The sequence below is a fragment of the Gobius niger genome, assembly GCF_951799975.1.
Source record: "Gobius niger genome assembly, chromosome: 4".
In the NCBI taxonomy this organism is placed as follows: Eukaryota; Metazoa; Chordata; class Actinopteri; order Gobiiformes; family Gobiidae; genus Gobius; species Gobius niger.
Window position 1 is genome coordinate 7,106,480 of NC_136855.1, and position 22,882 is coordinate 7,129,361.

The 22,882-nt window shown below is 43.1% G+C and overlaps 1 long non-coding RNA gene across 1 annotated transcript in view; it reads left to right on the forward strand.

The window, feature by feature from the left end:
* The first annotated feature begins 8,971 nt into the window (after positions 1 to 8,971).
* The window catches only part of LOC306961973, a 333,958-nt gene continuing 320,047 nt past the window's right edge, over positions 8,972 to 22,882 (forward strand). Inside the window, exon 1 of the long non-coding RNA XR_013792801.1 lies at positions 8,972 to 9,212. This is a non-coding gene — a long non-coding RNA (uncharacterized lncRNA). The remainder of the gene's footprint in view (positions 9,213 to 22,882) is intronic.

Sequence of the window (22,882 nt, forward strand, 5' to 3'; positions counted from 1 at the left end):
GTGGGTTGGGCTCAAATGTGACCAAACGCCAAGATCCAAGATCTGAGACAAAAATGGAAACTGCGGACAAACTCACTTATAACCCAGGTGGGCAAACCCAAGCAGAGCCCACATTGTTTTGCTGGCTGGGTAGCGTACCGTCGGAAATAAAAACATTACATCATTACTGGTGACACAGGGTCAAAAGTGTGTTGCAAAGCATCCACTTCACCCTGGAGAGTCGTTGTACCGACAAATACAGTTTTGTTTACAAAAACCTTTCTATATATAGAGCTACTTATCAGGTGAACTCGCGCCAAGAGTGTGAACCCACATGAACTTCTATTCTCACGAGTACCAGAGCTGGCCAAGGTGTCAGCCGGAGTCACTGTGAGTGGCAATCCGGACGGGATCTGGACCGATGGGGAAACTAATAAAGAATAATTGAAGAGTAGTTCAAGGCCTTTTTCAGACCATTTTCAAACCTAATTTAGTCCTTGTAAGGTGGTACTTGGACTGAAAAGCTTAATAAACATCCCATCTCTTCCCAAAATGGTTTGATTGGCTGCTGCTATTTATTGATCATTTCGACACTGTTGTTGTTTTCATGGAATGAGTGGAGCAAGTTCGACCTCCGCAGTAACACAAAAAAAGCTTAGCAGTTAATGTATTCTCTCAGTTCTGCAGTCGAAAAATTACCGCCGCCCCGCTTTGCGCGCGCTAACTACTGTCTGTCTGATGATCCGCCGCGTCAGACCCAAACGAGCTGTTGATTACTCCTGGACCTCTCGAGCCTCCATCATCAAAACAATCTCAATCTGCTAATTACGCGAAAAACACAAGAAAAACAAGTCATCCTCCGCAGAACTGCCGCCTTTCCGGATCAGCGCCTCACTTCTACCCGCCCTCGATTGGACTAAACGATCGTCAGAGTGCGGCGGGGATGGGCCGGTCGGAAGCTTGATGCGCCGCTGCCCGGGAGGAGGCTGATGATGGCGCCCCCTGGTGAAATTTGAGGTCAGTTCAGATTTGCTGTTTACGTCTTTGCGCTTTCATTAAAAACCCATTACACAGGCGCTAATAGAGATTTAATGAGTAACATGCCCCGTGGAGCGTCCTTCAACAGCGGCCCACGGGAAGCGGCCGCTCTGAGCTGTCGAAGCCAGTTTGGCATTGTTTGGATTCTGCTTTGGGCGAGGTAAATATTTTTAACGGGATAAAATAAAGCCCAAAGTCCTGGTTTTGTCCTGCTTTAACCCTCAGGCGCTCCGGGAAAAAAAATAAACAGTCATCCTCTTAAAGCCATTTGCGGCACAGGGACTCCTTTCCAAATTTTAGGCTTAACTTGTTTAAAGTGTGTGTTGAAACCATCCTGACACAGCGCAGATACATACATTTCATTTAAACCATTTATATTTGGGGAATTCAAGTTGAAGTGGAGAAGTTAAGAAGCATATAATGTATAGAAATGAGTGGATCATAGTGAAAATGCACAAAACTCACAATAATTCAAAACATAATGACAAATGTACATATGCATATCTCCCCGTAGGTTTCCCCCCATCACTAAAACATGTACAATAGGCAAGGGTGAATGTGTGGGAGTGAATGAATGGTGTGGGTCAGAGGGACAGTTGGTACAAATGTGTGCAGCCACACTTCTGTCTGTTTTTGTCGAGGTTTAGTGGCTTTGTTTATTTGCACCAAGAGCCCCCACACCTGCAGCACAGTGGAGGCGTCACAAGAGGAGCTACAGGAAACAAAGAAGGGCCAAACGAGGAGATGGTGAAAGACTGTTGTGGAGCGGAGGGAGCTGCAGGAGGAAGAGGAAGGAGGAGGAGGTGGAGCTGACCAGTGCAGGACACCACGCTCTGAAACAGGGACAAACCCAGGAGGCGGTGCACCATTTCAGAGGATTGGTTGACAGAGTCAGAGGGCAGCCAACCAGGTTTCTTTCACGTGCCACAGTTTCTCCGACCTCCAAGGTCATGCGGGTCAGGTTGACCCACAGTGGCAGCTCGGCTCAGGACTAACACCTGAGCACTATTCCATAAAGCACTTACTTACTTACGTACTTACTTACTTACTTACTTATTTACTTACTTACATACTTACTTACTTACTTACTTACTTACTTACTTACTTACTTACTTACTTACATACTTACTTACTTACTTACTTACTTACTTACTTACTTACTTACTTACTTACTTACTTACTTACTTACTTACATACTTACTTACTTACTTACTTACTTACTTACTTACATACATACTTACTTACTTACTTACTTACTTACTTACTTACATACTTACATACTTACTTACTTACATACTTACATACTTACTTGCTTACTTACTTGCATACTTACATACTTACTTACTTACTTACTTACTTACTTACTTACATACATACTTACTTACTTACTTGCTTGCTTACTTACTTACTTACTTACTTACTTACTTACATAATTACTTACTTACATACTTACTTACATAATTACTTACTTACTTACATACATACTTACATACTTACTTACATAATTACTTACTTACTTGCATACTTACTTACTTACTTACTTACTTACTTACTTACTACATACTTACTTACTTACTTACTTACTTACATACTTACTTACTTACTTACTTACTTACTTACATACTTACTTACTACATACTTACTTACTTACTTACTTACATACTTACTTACTTACTTACTTACTTACTACATACTTACTTACTTACTTACTTACATACTTACATAATTACTTACTTACTTGCATACTTACTTACTTACTTACTTACTTACTTACTTACTTACTACATACTTACTTACTTACTTACTTACTTACTTACTTACATACTTACTTACTTACTTACATACTTACTTACTTACTTACTTACTTACATACTTACTTACATACTTACTTACTTACTTACTTACTTACTTACATACTTACTTACTTACTTACATACTTACTTACTTACTTACTTACTTACTTACTTACATACTTACTTACTTACTTACTTACTTACTTACTTACTTACTTACTTACTTACTTACTTACTTACTTACATACTTACTTACTTACTTACATACTTACTTACTTACTTACTTACTTACTTACTTACTTACTTACTTACATACTTACTTACATACAGCATCATTGCTCTTCAGTCAGTCCCAGACCGACAGGTGAAGAAGGAAGTCATGGAGATTCTACTTTAGACAGAACTTCAGACCTCTGATGGATAAAAGAAGTAAAGACAGCAAGTTGAGTGTGAAGTTCAAGAGGTGAAACTCTCTTTTATACTTAGTTTTATTATTCATATGAAATAAAACAAAAACATGTGAACCTGTCAAAGCTTTTTGTGGAGGCAATTCAAATGAACAGAATGAGTCCTGTGAAGCCATCAGGGGTTGTTCCTGATGAAAATGGTAGACAACTTCAGGCCCTGGGTCCAAATGCGGCTCTTCCACATATATATCCTGTGGATTTTGAGACACCTGCTAAATATATTGTCAATTACTTTTTACATTTGCTGGGGTAGGGGTGCTGCAGATCCTATTGTTTAATCTACATGAGTTAAAACCTAGCGTTTGTGCAAAGCAATGCAGAGGTATGGGCCACTGTAACGAGCTAATATTTAGTAAATATGGCCTAGAGTCCTGGCACAGTCCTGGTCTAGACCTGGAAAATACTCTGTCGAGGGTCCTCGTTTACCAAATTACTATTTTTAGACTTTGTTTCTGAAAGAAAAGCATTTTACTTCATGACCCACTAGAAAATAGAAATCTTACTCTTGAAAGTTCAGCTCCGTCTTTCCTCAAGCTCAATGCTTCCTTGAGGGCCGTGCGCTGCTTATCCTTGCAGGTGTGATGAGGTTAAGGATTTGCGTCCAGGGAAGCACATGTTTTGCCCCCGTTCGCCCCAGCTGCAGGTGCGCTGGGCTTTAATGTCCAGCCCATCACCATCAGCGGTTTGTAAAGCACCTCATTAACAGGAAATGTGCCTGTGATACCGTGACCTAAAGCCCCTGTTCTGCTGACGAACAAACCCGTGTGAACTGTGCACTGGCAGAGGGAATAATTGGGTTGTTTTTAATTGGCGGAGGCCTATGAGGTGCTCTAGAAACTCATTTTTAGACTTGCAAGTGCTTACCTATGCCAACGCGGTGAAAATAATATTCTCCAAGATAAACAGCAGTTGACAGAATGTAATTATGGACATTCTCCACTCAGTGAATAAACACAAGTCTGTGTTCGTTGGCTTCGGGGTTGTCCAGAAATTTCTTTTGTGCCATGCGGACTTGGTTTATGATTGATATCTCTATAATGGATTAACATATCCACATGAAACTAAAACTGTCCCAGGGCGCAATGTTTTTCTCAGCTCATATGAACTCAACTGTCTCATAAAGGGGTCCAAAAGTGGAGACGACATTTAAAATAATGTGCTTCATGTTGGTCAGAGGGAAAGACTTTCAGCCAAAGGACGAATGCGGACGGGGAAAAAGATCGGGGAAAACATTTGGACAGTGATGCCAGTAACGTGTGAAGCCCCCTTTCTATAGGACCAGACCAGTTCACTTGAGGAGGGGCAGCACCCGCAAGTTTGTGTTGCAAGTGTCTTGAGGGTAAAGTGGTCTGGGTCGTTATGGGAGTGGCCAAGGTCATTTATATGCATGTGACAGGCAACAACCACAGCCTATCACTGTGCTTTAGTCCTGCATCAAAACACCTTTGTATATGGAAAATGTGGCCATTAGGTGAGCACTCATCCACAAAACAGAAAATGTAATTAGTCTATATTATGTTTTTTTTTACATTTGTGATCAGCAGACTCTAATATAGCCTGCCTTTTTTTGTTTCTTCCAAGCCTATACCTGCACTGGTACATCTTTATTTGACAGTAATTTTTTTTAAGCAACAATTCGTTAAGCAAAGATTACCTATTACTGAGGAATACTTGAATTTTGATCTTTTATTGTTACATCCAGCAGAAGGATAAAGTTCTAACGCAGAATCTCCATGATTTCCTTCTTCACTTCTTCGTCTGTGACAGAATGAAGCGCAATGAGGCCTTTGTCCAGAACATAAAGAGCTCACTATTTAGCGTCATGTTACTGTCCCTCACGATGTCTGACCTACAGTGTAACTTTGAAGCCAATCAAATCACAGTGACTCACAGTGGGTTGGGCTCAAATGTGACCAAACGCCAAGATCCAAGATCTGAGACTAAAAATACTAGAACCAGAGTAGAAAGGGTTAAGTTTGACTTGTAAAGGTCCAGCCCACTTGGGCCAACACACATGGGGTCCACATGGAAACTGCGGACAAAACCCACTTATAACCCAGGTGGGCAAACCCAAGCAGAGCCCACATTGTTTTGCTGGCTGGGTACAAACCTTTTTGGAATACATTGGGACACCTAGAGCAAGCTGTCATTTTGTTGTTTCACAAGGAGTTATATTCTGTTATTTTCCTTAGAAAAAAAAAAAGTAAAAAATCTCGTGAAGTGACATTACGTCAAGTCATACTTTCAGCCTGAAGACGACTCACGACATAAACGTAGACAACAATAGAGGAGGAGATTGATGGAAATGCATAACTTTTCTGAATGGGCAGCTTTGTTGATGTTGCAGGTAACGCCCTCCGAGTAATGTGAGCATTGGCAAAACCGGTCATTAGCATTTTGAGGTGGGGGAGGTGTAAAGTAACTTGTAATATAACTTAGTTACTTTTAAAATCAAGTAATCAGTAAAGTAACTCAGTAATTGTGTAAAGGAGTCAGTTTCTTTCCAAAACTGCGTTGAGTACCGGCCCCTCCTCCAACTCTAATTAAGATGTGGCATTCTGGACTGTCGTGAACTTTGTATTACTTTGTGTGGTGTAGTTTCGAGAGTGTTTACTCGGCCATACTCAGCCCTTGAGGGATTGTCAAGTGAGCTGTGCCTTGCAAACACAATTCAATCCCTAACAGCCTTCCTGCTTAAGAAAGTCACTTTTGAGTGTCCTGATCACACTTTGAAACCTTGATCCAATGAGCCAGACACAGCGGCACAGGCATAAAAGACGGTATGTCCTTCTTCGTGGCGTCCTTTGATCGTGATGTTTTAGATAGTGGTGTTCTGTTTTAGTTTTTCGCAAAAAGCCTGTGGCGACTTGGGTTAGATTTGAACTTGTCCTCTTTCGGTTTATGGGTGAACAGCCGACCCGCTGCAGCATAACATGAATAATGAAAATAACAGTAAGTAAAACGCATTCATATTTTATTTTTCTTTTCCAGGCAAACACATAGAACTTGGAAGAAGAAAAGAGGCCAGAGGAGGAGGAGCAGGCAGTGGCCCTGAACAGTCACAGACCGCAGGCAGCAGCAGATCCCCAGGGAACATGTGTGGAAGTCTGTGACGCCATGAAACCGAGCGGCGCAGGACAAGTGCGGTGGGAACTGAGAGATCGGACCGACAACGAACCACAGGGACAAGCCCCTAGAGAGAGCGAGAGAAAGAGTGTCACGGTGGTGCCGTGCAACAGTGGAGTCTATCCCCTCCCTGTCTGTGAAACACTACCACCGCCACAGGAAAACCACACGTCACAGGCGAATCCATCACGACGACGGCCAGACCGCAGCATCCATAATGAAGAAAGGCCTGCTCCGAGGGGCTGCATTTACATGTTTATTAGGCAGCACCAGATCGGCCTTTTTTTCTCGCTCAGAACACAGAGAATGATCAACCGCTTCAGCACCAGGGGAAAATGCACGAAAACAGGTGCATCCAGCCTTGAAGAAGACTCCTCAAGTGCCTTTCTGTTTACCTCTGACAACTAGGAACAGACTTTATTATTGCACAAGAGAAATCACTTGCTCAGAGTTATGAAATTATTGCTGATATCCTGCATTTAACTCGTTTTTCATAGCTGGAAAGAAGTGCCCAAGGACCAGTGCTAATCTGATCCTGTGCTGTTGTAGCTCACGCATCCCCAAAACATCAGTGATCCACCTCCGTGTTTCACTGTAGGAAAGGTGCACTGTTCAACACAGGCCTTGTGGACTCCAACAAATGTAGTGTTTATGGTTGTGGTCAAAACGTTCCATTTTGGTTTCATCATTCCAAATGACATTGTTTCAGGAAAGCTGAGGCTTGTCTCTGTGCTGTTTGGTATGTTGTAAGCAGATCCTTTCAGCATTTGTGAAGTAATGGCTTTCTCCTGGCCATTTGGCCATGCGGCTCATTTTTCATCATATTTCAAGTTTCCTTATTGTGCATCTTGAAACACTGAGCCGTTTTTTCCTATATGCAAATTATGCAAGGTGCGCAGCTGCAGGGTCCCCGTATCTCAGTCAAACTACGGTGTTGTTTCACTGATTAACCAACACGTTGTTCCGGGGACAGGCTCTTTGACAGCGCTCACTCTTGTCTCTAGCGGAGAATCAGGACAGTAGTTTGGCAAATAGACGAGAGTAAAGACGTTCTGGCCTTTTTGTCTCAAAGGGGAGTTGAAGCCACACGGTTCTCATGAGCACAGTTGCTTACAGTAACTCTGGTTCTCTGAATGTGCACAGTTGAAAACAAATTGGGCTACTCACAGGCTTTCTCAGTGGTGAGACAGAGATAACCCTCAGGTGCAGGTTTCAGTTAGTTTTAAATCAGTGCTTTGTATTGAAATCATTATGTTCCACTTCTGCCCTGCACTACTGCACAGTGGAGCTGTTTTTGACTGTAAATGGATTTGCTCTTTGTCGAATAGCCATGGGATGCGTACTGTAGGGTCGACGTGTGGATTTTTGCTTAGGACCCCAAAAGGGCAGCCATTTTCCGTTGTTACTGAATTTTTTGTTGGCTGACATGACCGTGGTTTGGTTTCAACAGAATCCTACATTATCAAATTCTTAATTCGATTTTGGACACTGCTAATTGACACTCCTTCTTTCTAACCCTTTCCCAGTTTATTCAGTTCAATTACCGTTTCTTGCAGAATTATTTTGCTTTCCTCATGACTCAGAAACCAGAAACGCCAGTGCAGCACATCTTTTTTTCCGATTTTCCTTCAAATTGAAATTTCGATTGGATTGCAATTAATTGTGCTGCAACATCTGCCGTATCTGTCCATTTCCCAGTCATCAATCAATAAACACATCACCTTCCTCTGCGTCTTCATTACGTTCCACCGTTTTTTCTTCCCCCGCATAAACAAAACGTCAATAAAATGCGGCGCGTTGTCAATACCTCGTCACTTGATAGTTAAATTATTAACGCACTCCGCCGTCGCTAACCCCTCCGCTCGCATTAGCATGTGTCTAATTCTAGCGGCTCTTCTCCTGCTGCGGTCCGCGGTCGTTAACCCGCCATCGATCGCCACGATTGGCCCAGAGCCGCCGCCGCAGTTTGATACAGAGGGGGGAAGGCGCCGCGGTTAATTGCCAACTGCGAAAGGTCACTTTTAATGAAGGCTGGGACCGCCTCGCAGCCTGTGATGTACATATTTTAGAAAAACCTGAAACTAAGCCGATTCAAGGAACAAAGCAGGTCTTGTTCTTAAAGAAAAGGAACACGGAAGGCATTTTAAATCAGCCCCACGAAGGCTCCAATTGGACACAGTCCCGACAAAACTGCCCATCGATCTCCCGCTATAAAATGTAGAGGAACCTCAATAGAATCTTTTTCATTGAGCTGCAATGTCTGTCCAGAGCTTCACTCTGCCTTTTAGTCCCAGGAGTTTGAGGGATTTTTCACCATTCTTCCTCACAAAATGGATTCGACATATTTTGTCCTGAAGGCAGTTTGAGAACTATGATGGTTTGGTGATGGATCAAATTTATCGATACAATTTAGTGATTGTAAAACTTACTGGGCAAAAAGAGCATGATGGATATTGGAGTTTGCCTGGTTTCCCCTGGTTTGCCTTAATACTCACGTTAAATAGCGTTGCTAGGCCTACTTAAAGCAGTACTAAGTAACTCTTGCAGGTGTCGTAGCAAGTTGCGATTTTTTAACTTATTAATTGTCCGTGAGAGTAAATACTGCACTGACAGAAAAGACAAAGGGAGAGAGGGATATTGTACATCCAATTACACAATGGAGATAATTTTTTTCACTCAAACTTGGCTGTAAATACTGTTTAAGTGGCGCCAGCCCGCAGTTAGCTTTGCCCGTTAGCCTGTTAGCTTCTTCTTCGTGATTCTATTAGTGTGTATTGGTGGCTCCGGTCCGGTGGCAGTCAAGTTGCAAGTGTGGTTTTCCGGCCAGACACCAGGGGGAGATGAAAGACCCCCCAATCATCCCATTCATTAACATTTATATTACCCCCAGAGGGACTACGAACAGGATTTATTAAGGTAAACAAGTTACTAAATACTGCTTTAAAACAAAAAGTCATTTATGGAAACAAACAAACAAAACAAAAACATTATTGTTCTTTTTTTATGATTATATATCAAAAACCAAGTATCGTTATAGCACAGGTATTGAAAACAATACAACAAATACTGTACTGCAGATTAAAGCAAGCCATAGATTGAGCGGTGAGGAAAACACCTCCTGGATATATAGGACCTAGAGTGGAGGTTATTGGGAACTGCTGCAGTGCTGCAAAGAATGGGGAAGATTCAAAAATGAGTCAAAGATGTGCAAGTGGGTAGAGAGCAACATTGTAAGATAGTAAAAAAAAGTGCTAAAATGTCGATTCTCTGTCAATCTCATTGGATGTGGCTGCTTTAGTGACGGCAACTGAACAGCGCGCTCCAATGTAAACTGCAAACATAAGATTCTCCATCCTGTGTTAAACTCGGCTCGCTTTTACGGACTTACGGTTAGTTATATAGTTTCACATTTTAAGATGTATGACAGAAATAAATGAAATTTTCACGATATTCTAATTTTCGCCTATGACGGCCAATTGTCATTGCACCTTGTCACTGCTGCTGTGTAGTGATTTTATTCTCTTGGCTGTTTCTGTTAAATCTGTTGGCCCTCCCGGGGCCCCTGCTGGTTTGGGTGCCGCAAGCAACTGCCTGCCATGCCTAATGGCAAGCTATGCCTCCTCATGGGACTGCGGATGGAAATTAGCCTTGAGTTAAATCCGGCACATTTACAGCACTAGTTGTCTGTTCATTAATATGCACTGTCCCATTCACAACACAAACATATATATTAAATGAAAAACGGATCACATCAAGTCTGAAGGTTTTCAATGGCCTTCACAGTCCCCTGACCTAAACATTGTTGAAGATCTGCAGATGAATCTCCAAAGAGCAGCGTGTGCGAAGCCTATGAATGCTGTTAAAGATAAATGTAAAATATAACAACAAATGGCAAACTGGAGGTTAAGGCTGCTTGGCACTTTGCCGGCTTTCAGCATCATCATAAAACCCATACAGACCAGATGAAGCCTTCAAGAATCGTCCGTTTCCGGGGCAACAGCTTCATCAGCCTGACTCGCTTCCATCGACTCTCATGCTCATTGATCACGGGCCGTTTAGAAGATCCAGTTCACCTCGCGTGGACACGTCTCGTTAGGCTGCCCCCCACGGAGGCACTGGGAGGCGGGCGGGCAGGAGCAGGATTAGCCGCAGGTTGAGTGATCATGTGGCAAGTTTGGACATAACGGGAAACAGCCGCCTCTCGTTTGACTTGTGGATCGGCTGAGGATTGGTTTGCCACAGCTCATTATAGACAAGCCCTCGCCAGAATCTCCGTTATGTACAGCAGATGTTTATATGGCGAGACGCTTTTGCGGCAGATGACTGACATGGATATGAGTGGGAAAAATGTATTACAACGTTTCAGTCATTTTGTTTTCATATGGAAAGAAAAAGGGCCAAAATTGCCTGCATTTTCAGGCACACAATCTAAATCATGGATAGATTAAGGTTTAAAGGTATGTTCACTACTGGGGCTGGGTTTTATTATTTGATTCATCGATTTTCCATTGAATAGCCTGATATCAATAAAAAAAAAAAATTAAATCAATCTGAAGGTTGTGTTTGAACGTTTCAACTATGTTTATTTCAATCGACAATAGAAACTTGCTTCTTTGTGCGCTTTGTCCGCCGCAACAGCATGGTAAAAAATTTGTGAAAAATAGCTCCAACGGCTTTTGCACGTTTCCTTGTCCCACAGATCTTCCAAACAAAGATTTTGTGGTTTATTGCCAAAAACTGACAGCTTCACTCTGACTGTATGATGTGGCAGGCATGCTGTTTACTGTCAAAGGCCTGATCAGCTGTGCCAGTGAGTCATTATGCACATGGCAACAAAGAAGAGGGATCGGGGCGGAGTCAATTCTTAACGGAACAGGCCACCATTTTTACATACATACAATGACATATGTTCTTACCTGAGCTTAGAGTTGATGCGTACCGGTTTGGTCTTTGTGCATGCCCTCAGTCACGCAAAATGACCAAAGATGTTGTTAGCATTCGGCCTCTCCCATTGTATTCCTATAGCTCCAAACGGGGGTGAAGTTAGAAGTGACCAAGCTCTTCCACGGGCACAAAGACCAGACAGGTACGTATCAACTCGTCTAAGCTCAGGCAAGAACATACAGTGCCTCTCAAAAGTATTCACACACCTTGAACTTTTGCACATTTTGTCATGTTTACAACCCTAAACATAAAGATTTTATTTGTATTTTTTTACTGAGCGTTCACACACAAGTTACAGACAACTGTGAAGTGAAAGCAAAATGATACATGATTCTGTTAGTTTTCAAATAATAGAAAAGTGAAAAGTGGGGCTTGCATAAGTATTCATACAGCATTTTCTGAGTGCATTAAATTGCCTTTAAAACATTCCTAATGACTCCAGAATGTTCACACCTCGGCCTAACAGTTAAATAGAGGCACCTGTGTGTAATCTACCCTCAGTATAATTTCAGCTGTTCTTTTAGGCCCTCAGAGCTGTGGTCGGAGAGTATTGGTCACTAAACAACATCCTGAAGGTCAAGGAGCACCAGAGAGGTCAAGGATACAGTTCTGGAGAAGTTTAAAGCAGCGTTAAGTTATACAAAGATTTCCCAAGATTTAAACATCTCCCGGGGCACTGTTCAATCCATCATTCAGAAACGGAAAGAGTTTAGCACCACTGCCAACTTACCAAGACACGGCTGTTCACGTAAACTAACAAACTGAACAAGGAGAACACTGGTAAGAAATGCAACCAAGTGCCCCAAGATAACTCTGGAGGAGCTGTGAAGTCCTGCCGCTGAGCTGGGGGAATCTGTACATGGGACAACTATAAGTCTTAGTCTCTAATCTATTGAAAATCTGTGGAAAGACTTGAAAACTGCTGTTCACAAACACTCTCCTTCTAATGTGACAGTGCTTAAGTTGTTTTGTAAAGAGGAATGGGCTAAAATGTCAGTCTCTACATGTGCTAATCTTGCAGAGTCAAACCCCAGAAGACTTGCTGCTGTTTTTGCAGCAAAAAGGGGTTCCAAAAAGTATTCATTCATGCTGTATGAATACTTATGCACGCCCCACTTTTCACTTTTCTATTTAAAAAAAATAAATAACAGAATCATGTATCATTTTGCTTTCACTTCACAGTTGTCAGTTACTTGTGTGTGAACGTTCAGTGAAAAAATCAAAATAAAATCTTTATGTTTAGGGTTGTAAACATGACAAAATGTGCAAAAGTTCAAAGTGTATGAATACTTTCGAGAGTTTTCGTCTGGTTGACACCAGACTGCTGTGCTCTGGGGACCATGGCCGAAATTTTCGCATGGATTTGGGAACCAATCACAGAACGAGGAGGGACAGCAAGGCGATGACGCGCTATTCGATATACGGAAGCTTGTAGTTTATTTACGGATTTAAAAAAAAAAGTTTATTTACGGATCAAACATGACAGCAGCAGACACAACGCTATTTTTTGATCAAGCTTTAGGCCGTGTTCTAAATAGTTTAGCTCGAAAGTTTACAGCGGGTACGTCATCAGATACGATGATACGATTGGCTTATTCGTGCAGACGCATGATAGACATTTGTGTGATTCATTGTGATTTTAGTCTGGCGATAGCCAGGCTAGGGACGACCCGTAACTGATTGCTAAATGTGGGGAGGCTTATGCATTCCCTCACTAACAGGGGTATTCAGTTCCAGATGTTTGCGCCCTGGACTGAAGGATGTTTTGAGAAAAGGCTGTTTGTCTGAGTGGGAGTTCACAGTCTCCTCTGACAGCAGCTCCAGTCATACGCACATAGGAAGTAAGTCCATACGCTTTGAGATTTGGATGTGCATAATTCCTAACCCTAAACTGGTAGATAACAAGTTAAGGGAGAAAACTAGCTAAAAATCTCAACACTGTGTAAAAATCATTGTTTGCACCTGCGCCTTAAATTGTCAAAGTGAATTTCATTAATTTACAAAACCCAATGACGAAAAACTGAACCATTTAAAAACACAAAACAGTGGAAACAACTTCACCTTTGACCTGCCGTTCCCCCTGATCAGGGGCTTAGCATTATTAACCCTAATCGGGATATGATTAGGGCTAAGCACGGCAAATGTAGCATAAGTTGTGTTTCACTCACGCAGCTCTCACACATATTTTTAGAAACTAGAAGGTCTTGGCTTTCAAATTATCTATCACACTGGCATATAGGCTGTAAGCTCACATTTATTTTCTGCAAAATGGAAAATAAAACGAAAACAGCGAGTGCGTTTTAAAATGGACAAAATGAATCAGAGAGCCTAAAAACCAAGGTCTTAACTCACGAGGGGAAACCGTGTTCTTTTCAGACCATTTTGCGAGTCAAAATGGCCAATGCTTTTTCATCTCAGTACGTCAGCGAGCGCAAATACTCATTACTCCGGACGCACAGAGCACCAGCACACACAGGAGCACACGGCATGCGGCTGATTTGGAGCTGTCAGAGGCCGAGAACATGGGCCCTTAACAACCTCGGCGTATGTTTGCATTTGTAAGGCACGCTCTGACACTTCAATTTATCGCAAATAGCTTTTCTTTTCCACCATTTCAGCTCCATGTGTTTGGAGAGGAGGAGTCTAACCCACAACCTCCTCCTCCTCATATCTGATCAGGCATATTTGGTATGTCTTGTTTTGGGGATTCAGACACAAAAAAATTTAACTGTTTTTGTAAATTTGAACCACTTTGTTTGTGTTGGAGTCAGGCCGAGCACGTCCAGGCCAAAAACATGGCTCCAACAAATGCATCAAAACATAGAAATAACGGTGGCGGCTGGTTCATTATGAGCTCCCGTCAATCTATTCAATTTGTGTGTGAGAAGGATTTCACGCGCCCATTGGCATTTTTTATCATGGACCGATTAAATTCCACAGTAAAAACATGGATCGGCTTGTTGGGAGCACACACATGAACCCACAAGAGGAAAAACAAGGCATTTGGGAAACAGGAGCAGCTTCGACTGAAAGGAGGCGAGCGGAATTAGTCTAACTATGGACTTTTGAAAAACTTTTTTAGAGCCTGGTTTATCGAATCGCAGTTGAGGTTTCGACTACTGCAATAACCTAACCTCAAGAGGCTCAGGTTTTCTTTTTTCTTGAAACAAGTAAATTTCTCCCTTGTGAGATCAATAAAGGCAATCTTATCTTATCTTCTTCTGTCTCTGTATTTGATCATATGTTTACATGGAGCTCCAGGTTGTTGTGGCTGCACCAGGACGCCAGCCGGTCCACGTAGGAGGACTCATCCCCGTCCGAGATGAACCCGATGAGGGGGGTGTTGTCCGCAAACTTGAGCGTACAGGTTCATACCTCTAAAACCCACTCTGAGGGCATATAATGGAGCCATAGCAGGTCTTGGCTTAACACACTGAAATAAAAAAGTAGTGAAAATAACGTCTCCTGCCTTTGTACTGGTTCTGCGCACCAGTTTGGGAACCACTGCTTATAAAGCCCTTTCAGAGACAGACATTGCAAATCAGCCTTAGATATAAATAGTGCAGTGTTTATTGATTTATTTACTTGTTTACTTTGGCCGGGACAGTGCATGTTAATGAGCACACATGGGACTCGTGCATGTAAGAACAGTGCGCCGGATTATAGCTGCGGGCTATTTTCCATCCGTCGTAACATGTCGCTAAGCAGAGAAGAGCCAGACAGATATTACACTGCCAATAGCATTTGCAATGGCATCAGTCTGGGATCGTTCAGGATGAGGACGCACATTTGGAGCTGTGTTTTTTTCTTTTTCTTCTGCCTACTGGATCAAGCACATGCCAGATGTTGTGTGTTTGTCAGGTATAGGTTAGGTTAATACAAGTGTTGATGGGATGATTGGGGTCGGAGGCCCCGGCACACTAATGGAATCACGAAGGATCTAGCAGGCTAATGGGCAAAGCTAACCATGGGCTAGTGCCACTTAAACAGTATTTACAGCCAAGTTTGAGTGAAAAAAATTATCTATTCTATCTATTTACTCTCACGGACAATTAATGATTAAAGAAAATGTGACATGCTTTGGCATTTTTTTGTTCATACATTTAAATGTACTCGAGTTACTTAAAGGGACTACACAGAGTTTAAAAATGTCAAAATTAATCAATCAATCAAACTTTATTTATAAAGCGCTTTTCATACCGAAAGGTATCACAAAGTGCTTTACAGATTATGAAATTTAAAAAAAATACGCCTGGCACAACCTCCCATATATATATTTTTTATATATTAAGATTAAATAAATAGATTAGTCAGTTAAAAGCTAAGCTAAAGAAGTAAAAAATACGTATTTTCCTCCCCCTACATGTCCCAACAGTGTCCTAATGTGTAGAATGAGCTCAGACCTGTTCACCACAACTGCCTCTAAAATCCTGCACTGTCACTCAAAACGGTGTTAATTCGGGTCCGAAGTGCCGTCATGCACGAGCTTAATATAGAAGGTGCAGTTACACCAATGACCTGAGGTGGCAGTAGTGAGTACAAAATGGCTAACTTGCATCTAGCCCCTTTAAATTGTAATGACTAATTACTGTATTTTGTTCAAGTAATATGTTATATTCCTTAGTTACTGAAAAAAGTTATATATTTTTGTAACACATTATTTTTGTAATACGTTAGCCTCAACACTGTTAAGGACAGAAGCAAGAAAACACAACTCTAAATACAAGGTGTGTTCAGTGTCTATTAGGAAGCTCCGACATCCTTTCTGTCTATTGTACAAAGCCCAGACTATAAGGCCGTTGCTACACTTTAAGTATAGCAGCATGCCTTGTGTTTTCTCATCGTGGCCGTGTTCAAACCACCTTTGGTTCAGACTCAAACAGACCGGCGGGAGCGGCGCGTGATGGATCCTCATGTGTTTGTGTGTGAACTCACAAATATTCACTATTACACGCTATCCTAAACCTAAACAGACATGGGGAGAACAGAGGAGAGAAGAGAGACCCCACCGAATGACGCAATGGTCAGAGCGATGAAACCACCAATTGTCAAGTTTCAGAAAAAGCGTGGCTCCATCATTAACTGCCAAACTTGCCAAACTAAGCACTAAACTGTGTCTAAACCAGGACTAAAAAGCAGTCCTCATCCGAGTCCCACCAGAGAGCGTGAGCCTGTTACCTGCGGCGCATTCCGTTTATTTGGTTATTCAGCGAGGCTCGTTCCAAAGGTCTCAGTGCATTTGTATTCTGGCTCCGCGCCGCTGACAGATGCTCGGTGTGGGGCAGACTCGGACACATGTATCAAACAGGAACGCCTCCCCCATTTATTACCACCCTCAGAAACAGAGAGAGATGGAGAGAGGGGGACAGAGAGAGAGAGAAAGATGGCAGCCTCATGAATCAGACTCCAGAGGGACATATGAACAGGAGACAGACGCATCGCTCCTCTTCCTCAGTCGGCTGACGACAGGACGGCGACACAAGTGTATTTTGGAGACCTGCGGACAACTAAATAGGAGTCTCACACGGCAAAGTCCAACAGCACATATTTTTCATGACAACATAGTAAGTAATTCAGTGTATTAGCCTGCAAGTCCAGAATGATAACCCCCTGTCATTTGTATACACAGGGAGATCAGTCTGGTCACCTCGCTCTCCCCTCGAGCAATATACCATCACATGTTAGCGAGCAGCGTCACTCTGGCGACGTGAAGTCCCCTGAATAAGATAAAAATCCACGGATGAAACGCAGAGGAGTCGAGAGTGTGTTCAAACCGGCGGGTAATGCAGCTTTAAATGACCGACAATACATCAACAGTCAGTGAGTTTTGTAACTTATTATGCGGTTTGCATATAATGGTCAGAATGGCGTCGAAAGCTCATCTGCAGAGGCTTCTCTTTCCAAAAACTAGGACCTCAACAGCTGCGAGAGGAGCAACAGGAAAAAGAGGGGAGTAAACAGACGAGACATTCAAGTCAGACTGCGGAGAGCATCGTATACTCTTTGGATCAAGTGGAACTGTGCTCTTCTCAGTGGACTAGAACTGTGTGGGCGAAGGACCTCTCGTCGGGGGGAGTAGTAGCTCAGGTTGTCAGGTCACAATGAGACGGAGGTAAAGATAAATAGAACGATAAAAGATGAGCTGCGATGGACATCAGACGGTGTCTGATGGAACGCTCCTCGCTACAACTCTTATGTCAATGTCGCGTCTCGTCAGCAAAATACAACATCGGTGCATCGCTAGTCACAAGCAATACAGCCCATAAACAGGTCTGACTCCGTATATTACTATCTTTGCACTTTTCAGTTGAAATCAACACTGCCTCAAGCATGGGGCACTCGCCTCTGCTGAAAGGATTGATCCGTACCTGTCTGGTCTTTGTGTGTGCCCTCAGTCATGCAAAACGACCAAAGATGTTGTTAGCAATTGGCCTTTCCCAATGTATTCCTATAGCTCCTAACGGGGGTGATGTTGGATGCTACTGCGCTCTTCCACAGGCACACATAAAGACCAGACAGGTACGGATCAACTCGTCTAAGCTCAGGTAAGAACATATCTCACTATGGAAGAACTGTGGCCTGTTCCTTTAACACATCTATCATAGAAAACGCAATCTCAATGGCCGCCGCATGGGCGCCGCCATGTTTATTTCCCATACCGACTTTGAAGCTAAGCAGGGAAGTGCCTGGTTAGAACTGGGATGGGAGACCGTTCCTCGGAAGCTAAGCAGGGAAGGGCCTGGTTAGGACTGGGATGGGAGACCGTTTGGGAACACCAGGAAGCCTGGCGACAGTACTGAGTGTGTGCGTGGTTGGTGTTTGGGGATGTGCGCAGACTGGTTGCCTGTCCATGAATAATGCACCAAATTGTTAGGCGACTTTGAGTGTCTGGAAAAGCGCTCATTATTACTCTTATTATTATTATTACATCCGCGGCCGGCCCCCACGTGACGGTCCCACCGGCCGCGGCCATTGGCCACGGGTCCATATGGACCGCGGTGCTGCTGTCCGAGGACAACCCGCTGTCACAAAAACGCGAGTGCACGACATCTGACTGCCGTGCGTGTGCGCGCATCCAAACAGGGCGATGTGTGTGTGCGCGCGCGTGTGTGTGTTCGTACGTGTGTGTATGTGCGCGTGCGCATCCAAACAGGGCGATGTGTGCGTGTGCGTGCGTGTGTGTATGTGTGTGCGTGTGCGTGCGTGCCCAAAACCTGCTCAAACGCGAGCCTCTAATCAATCGCGCTGCTCCGACTGATTTATCCTCCGTGTGAGTAAAAGCGAAAATGAAACTACCACTTAACGAGCGCATGGCCTGCACTGCGTAGTTTTTTTTGTTTTGTTTTTACTTTGCTGCTGTATCATTTGTTTTCTATTTTGCTTTCACGTATTGTGAGCCCAGAGGTACATTTTATTCTAAAGCAGCTTTGAAAGCATTGCCAATTTTATTGTAAGGTTATAAATACTGTCTAACAACGATCATTAGGTTATTTCAGTTCACAACCTACTCATTATTTTTTTTATTGTACACTACCGTCATGCACCAAACCACGGGTCCTGCACCGTGAACCAAACCGTTAGAGCTGAACCCCTAATATTTATCCATCATTATTCCACTGTCTCTTGAATCCTGTTCCCCGAGTTTAGCGAAAATATTGTCGTTGTAGTTTATAAGAAAGGAGCACGGGTGCATCAAACACTCCAATTGTAGTTTGTTTGAAAACAAATTTTGCCTTCATTCTTTTACTCATTTGTAGTGGCCATAGTTTTTGGAATGGGTTGGGAACCACTGGTCGACAGCTGAACTGTGTGACGGGTTGGACATTTCTTTGTAATCACTCACAATCTCAGAATATCAAATGTGGAGACTAGCGAGGCCCGGCCAAAGGCCGGGTCTCAGCTAGTAACATCAGAAGCGTGATAGTCACTACGATCAGTTAATCAATCAATAAATGGTTTTGTATCACCCGATGCAAATGAAACAAAACAGTAAACAAGACAATGTAAAGATCAGGCAAATGAAGTATCCAGGCAAACACAATGTATAAACAAACGTCGGCAGCAGGTGACGAGCCGTGTGGGTGTCACCTGGCCGATAAACTTTGGTTGAAGCTACAATCCTCTCTTTGAACCATTGAACAGTGGAGCCCAGCCAGCAAACAATGTGGGCTCTGCTTGGGTTTGCCCAACTGGGTTATAAGTGGGTTTGTCCGCACTTTCCATGTGGGCTCCATGTGTGTTGGCCCATGTGGGCTGGACCTTTACAAGTCAAACTTAACCCTTTCTACTCTAAAGAGTAAGATCTGGTTCCAGTTATGGTCCTGGTATTTGGACGCAAAGGGACACAAGGGGGCGCCCTTCCAACCAGTGTCTCAGTGTGAATGTACACTTGTAACCCAGGTGGGCGAACTCAAGCAGAGCCCACATTACAGCAGCCGCTGCACTGATCTGTCAGTCAATCTCATGCTCCAATGACTCCTATTATGTAGATTTGTACATCATATGGCTTGTCTAACTATTGACCTCTTGCATCAATAGATTGAATGGAACAAAATCTCGAATTTCAAAATTTAAATGTAGAAGACTTCACAAGAGAGCTGATTGAATTTAAAATAAACGTTGACCCGCTGATAGTGCCACTTTGCTGATTGGTTTGCTTGGGTTTGCTCTGCCCTAGAAAATGTATTTGATCCTGCAGTGACCAGGCTCAATCACTAGTACAGCAGTGAGTCTGGATAGTATGTCATCCTCATACTTATTGGCCACCTGACAAGCTCTTCATTTATATACTCTCTTTCCTCCTTCAATGTGGTCCTTGCAGCGATTGAACCTTTGAACCACCACACAATGTAGATGATGTCTAAAAATGATCCGTGGATTTTTTATGTTCCAAACCATTGGTGGGCAACAAAGACCAAGAAGGCGACTTCCAAATTCCAAGAATAGACGGTTTACCTTTTCCTGATCATCTTCTCACTTGCAATGAACAGTTACACGTCACAAAAACGTTGAGCCAGGTCATATGATTATCAGAATCTTAAATAAGATTGTGTTCTACTGTATGCTCCGGTGCAAAGATTGGTCCGTCAAGCTCTCCTTGCTTAAAGTCCGTCAACGTTCAGCGAGGAGAAGCCTACAGCATTGTGTGGAGAAGGTATCACGCACATGGTCTGGGTTTTAAGAATCTCCGCTCGACTCTTTCGCGACTGCAGTTGAAGTTAGCAGCTCATTCAGATGCAGCACGTAGTGTTGTGACTTCATGGCACACTGCTAAAAGTGGGACACTTATTTTGGGACTTACCTCGTCTTCTTCTCTATATCAACAAACCGCAAAGTGTTTTCTTACGGGACTGGAGCTTTACACTTCACATGACGAAACCCGTGACCTAAATTTCGACATTCTCCAAAGCCCCCGCAGCCGAATCCTGTCACAAAACATCAGAAATTATGCCGCATTGTGAGACCCGCCACGTCTCCCAATTATTACCACTCATTTCTTGTATTGCTTGTATTGTTCAGCTCATAGTCGGAGATCAATAGAAAACACACAGAGTGGATGCGCTTGTTCCAATTCTCTGGCTGACGGGGAGCAAGCCAAGGCGGTGTTATCTGAATGATTGTGGAGTACTTGGGGGAAATCATCATCTAAACGGAGCTGTGGAGCCCGGGGTCCCGATGGGGGGAGAAAAAGAGGGTTTCTCGTTGGTTCTTGCGCAGATACAAGAGGCGGTGGGCGTAATGTAGAGCAATACCCGAGCAGGAGTTTGAAACGCGATAAGGATTGGGGAGCGAATGTGGGGGCAGGTCGTACGAGTTGTAGTAACAGTGGGTCGGGTTGTGCAACTGTATTGAGCCACGTATAATTGTACAACAATTTTTTACAGCCGTACAAACTGGCAGAAATTTGAAGTGGTTTTCCGAGGTAAAAAGTAAGTTGTGCAAGTTGTGCATTTTCGATTTGCATACCTTCGGAAACGAGTGGACCAATTCTTTGAAATAAGATTTGCTTTGAAGCATGTGTGGGCTGTAAGATCTTTCTTTAATGAGCAATAGCTTTTGGGTATGTAAAGCTTTTGTGCCCGGACCAAAATGTGCCTGGGCTATAAAGGGAGTTACAGTGCTTCTCGAAAGTACTAAAACACCTTGAACTTTTGCACGTTTTGTCAGGTTTACAACCCTAAACATAAATATTTTATTCACACACAAGGAACAGACAACAGTGAAGTGAAAGCAAATTGATACATGATTCTGTTATTTTTCAAAAAATAGAAAACCGAAAAGTGGGGCGTGCATAAGTATTCACACAGCATGAATGAATACTTTGTGGAACCCCCTTTTGCTGCAATAACAGCTGCAAGTCTTTTGGGGTCTGACTCTGCAAGATTTGCACATGTAGAGACTGACATTTTAGCCCATTCCTCTTTACAAAACAACTCAAGCTCTGTCAGATTAGAAGGAGAGCGTTTGTGAACAGCAGTTTTCAGGTCTTTCCACAGATTTTCAATAGGATTTAGGTCAGGACTTTGACTGGGCCATTCTAACACATTATTTTTTTATTTTTTTTTAACCATTCCATTGTGCTTTGGGTCATTGTCCTGCTGGAAGGTGAATCTCCGCCCCAGCCTCAGTTCTCTTGTGACTCCTGCAGGTTTTCCTCCAAAATGTCCCTGTATTTGGCTCCATCCATCCCCCCCCCCCCCCCCCATATTTGACACTGGGGACGGTGCACTCAGGACAATGAGCAGTGTCAGGTTTGCTCCATACATAACGTTTTGCATTTGGGCCAAAAAGTTCAATTTTTGTCTCATCTGACCAAAGCTCCTTCTTCCTCATGGAGCTGTGTCCTCCATATGACTTCTAGCAAACTTCAAACGGGATTTTTTATGGCCTCCTTTCAATAATGGCTTTCTTCTTGCCACTCGTCCATGAAGGCCAGATTTGTGTAGATACGACTTATACTTGTACAGATTCCCCCAGCTCAGCGGCAGTACTTCACAGCTCCTCCAGAGTTATCTTGGGGCACTTGGTTGCATTTCTTACCAGTGCTCTCCTTGTTCGGTCTGTTAGTTTAGGTGAACGACTGTGTCTTGGTAAGTTTGCAGTGGTGCTATACTCTTTCCATTTCCGAATGATGGATTGAACATGGATGGTTGGAATCTATAGTTGCCAATCCATCTGATGCTCCCTGAACCACTCTGTCACAGTCTGAGCCGGATGAATCCTGGCTTTGTCAATATGGAACATGCCTGTGCTATCAGGTGAGAAGAAATCCACTGATGGAATAACCTGGTCCTTCAGGATGTTCAGATCATCTTATTCTATAGGCTCATATTGCTGAACCTAGACCTGACTCTGGATCAGTCCCAGATCAGAACAGTTAGTCAAGTTAAGTAGCTAGTTTTTTGTTGGGTTCAGAAGTTCAGATTTTGGAGGTTTCCACCCGACAAATGGAGTCCCTGGGTACTGCCATCGTCCACTGCTCCTTAGACGACAGGTCGTCCCAGTCGAAGAATGGGTCAAATGCAGAGGACAAAT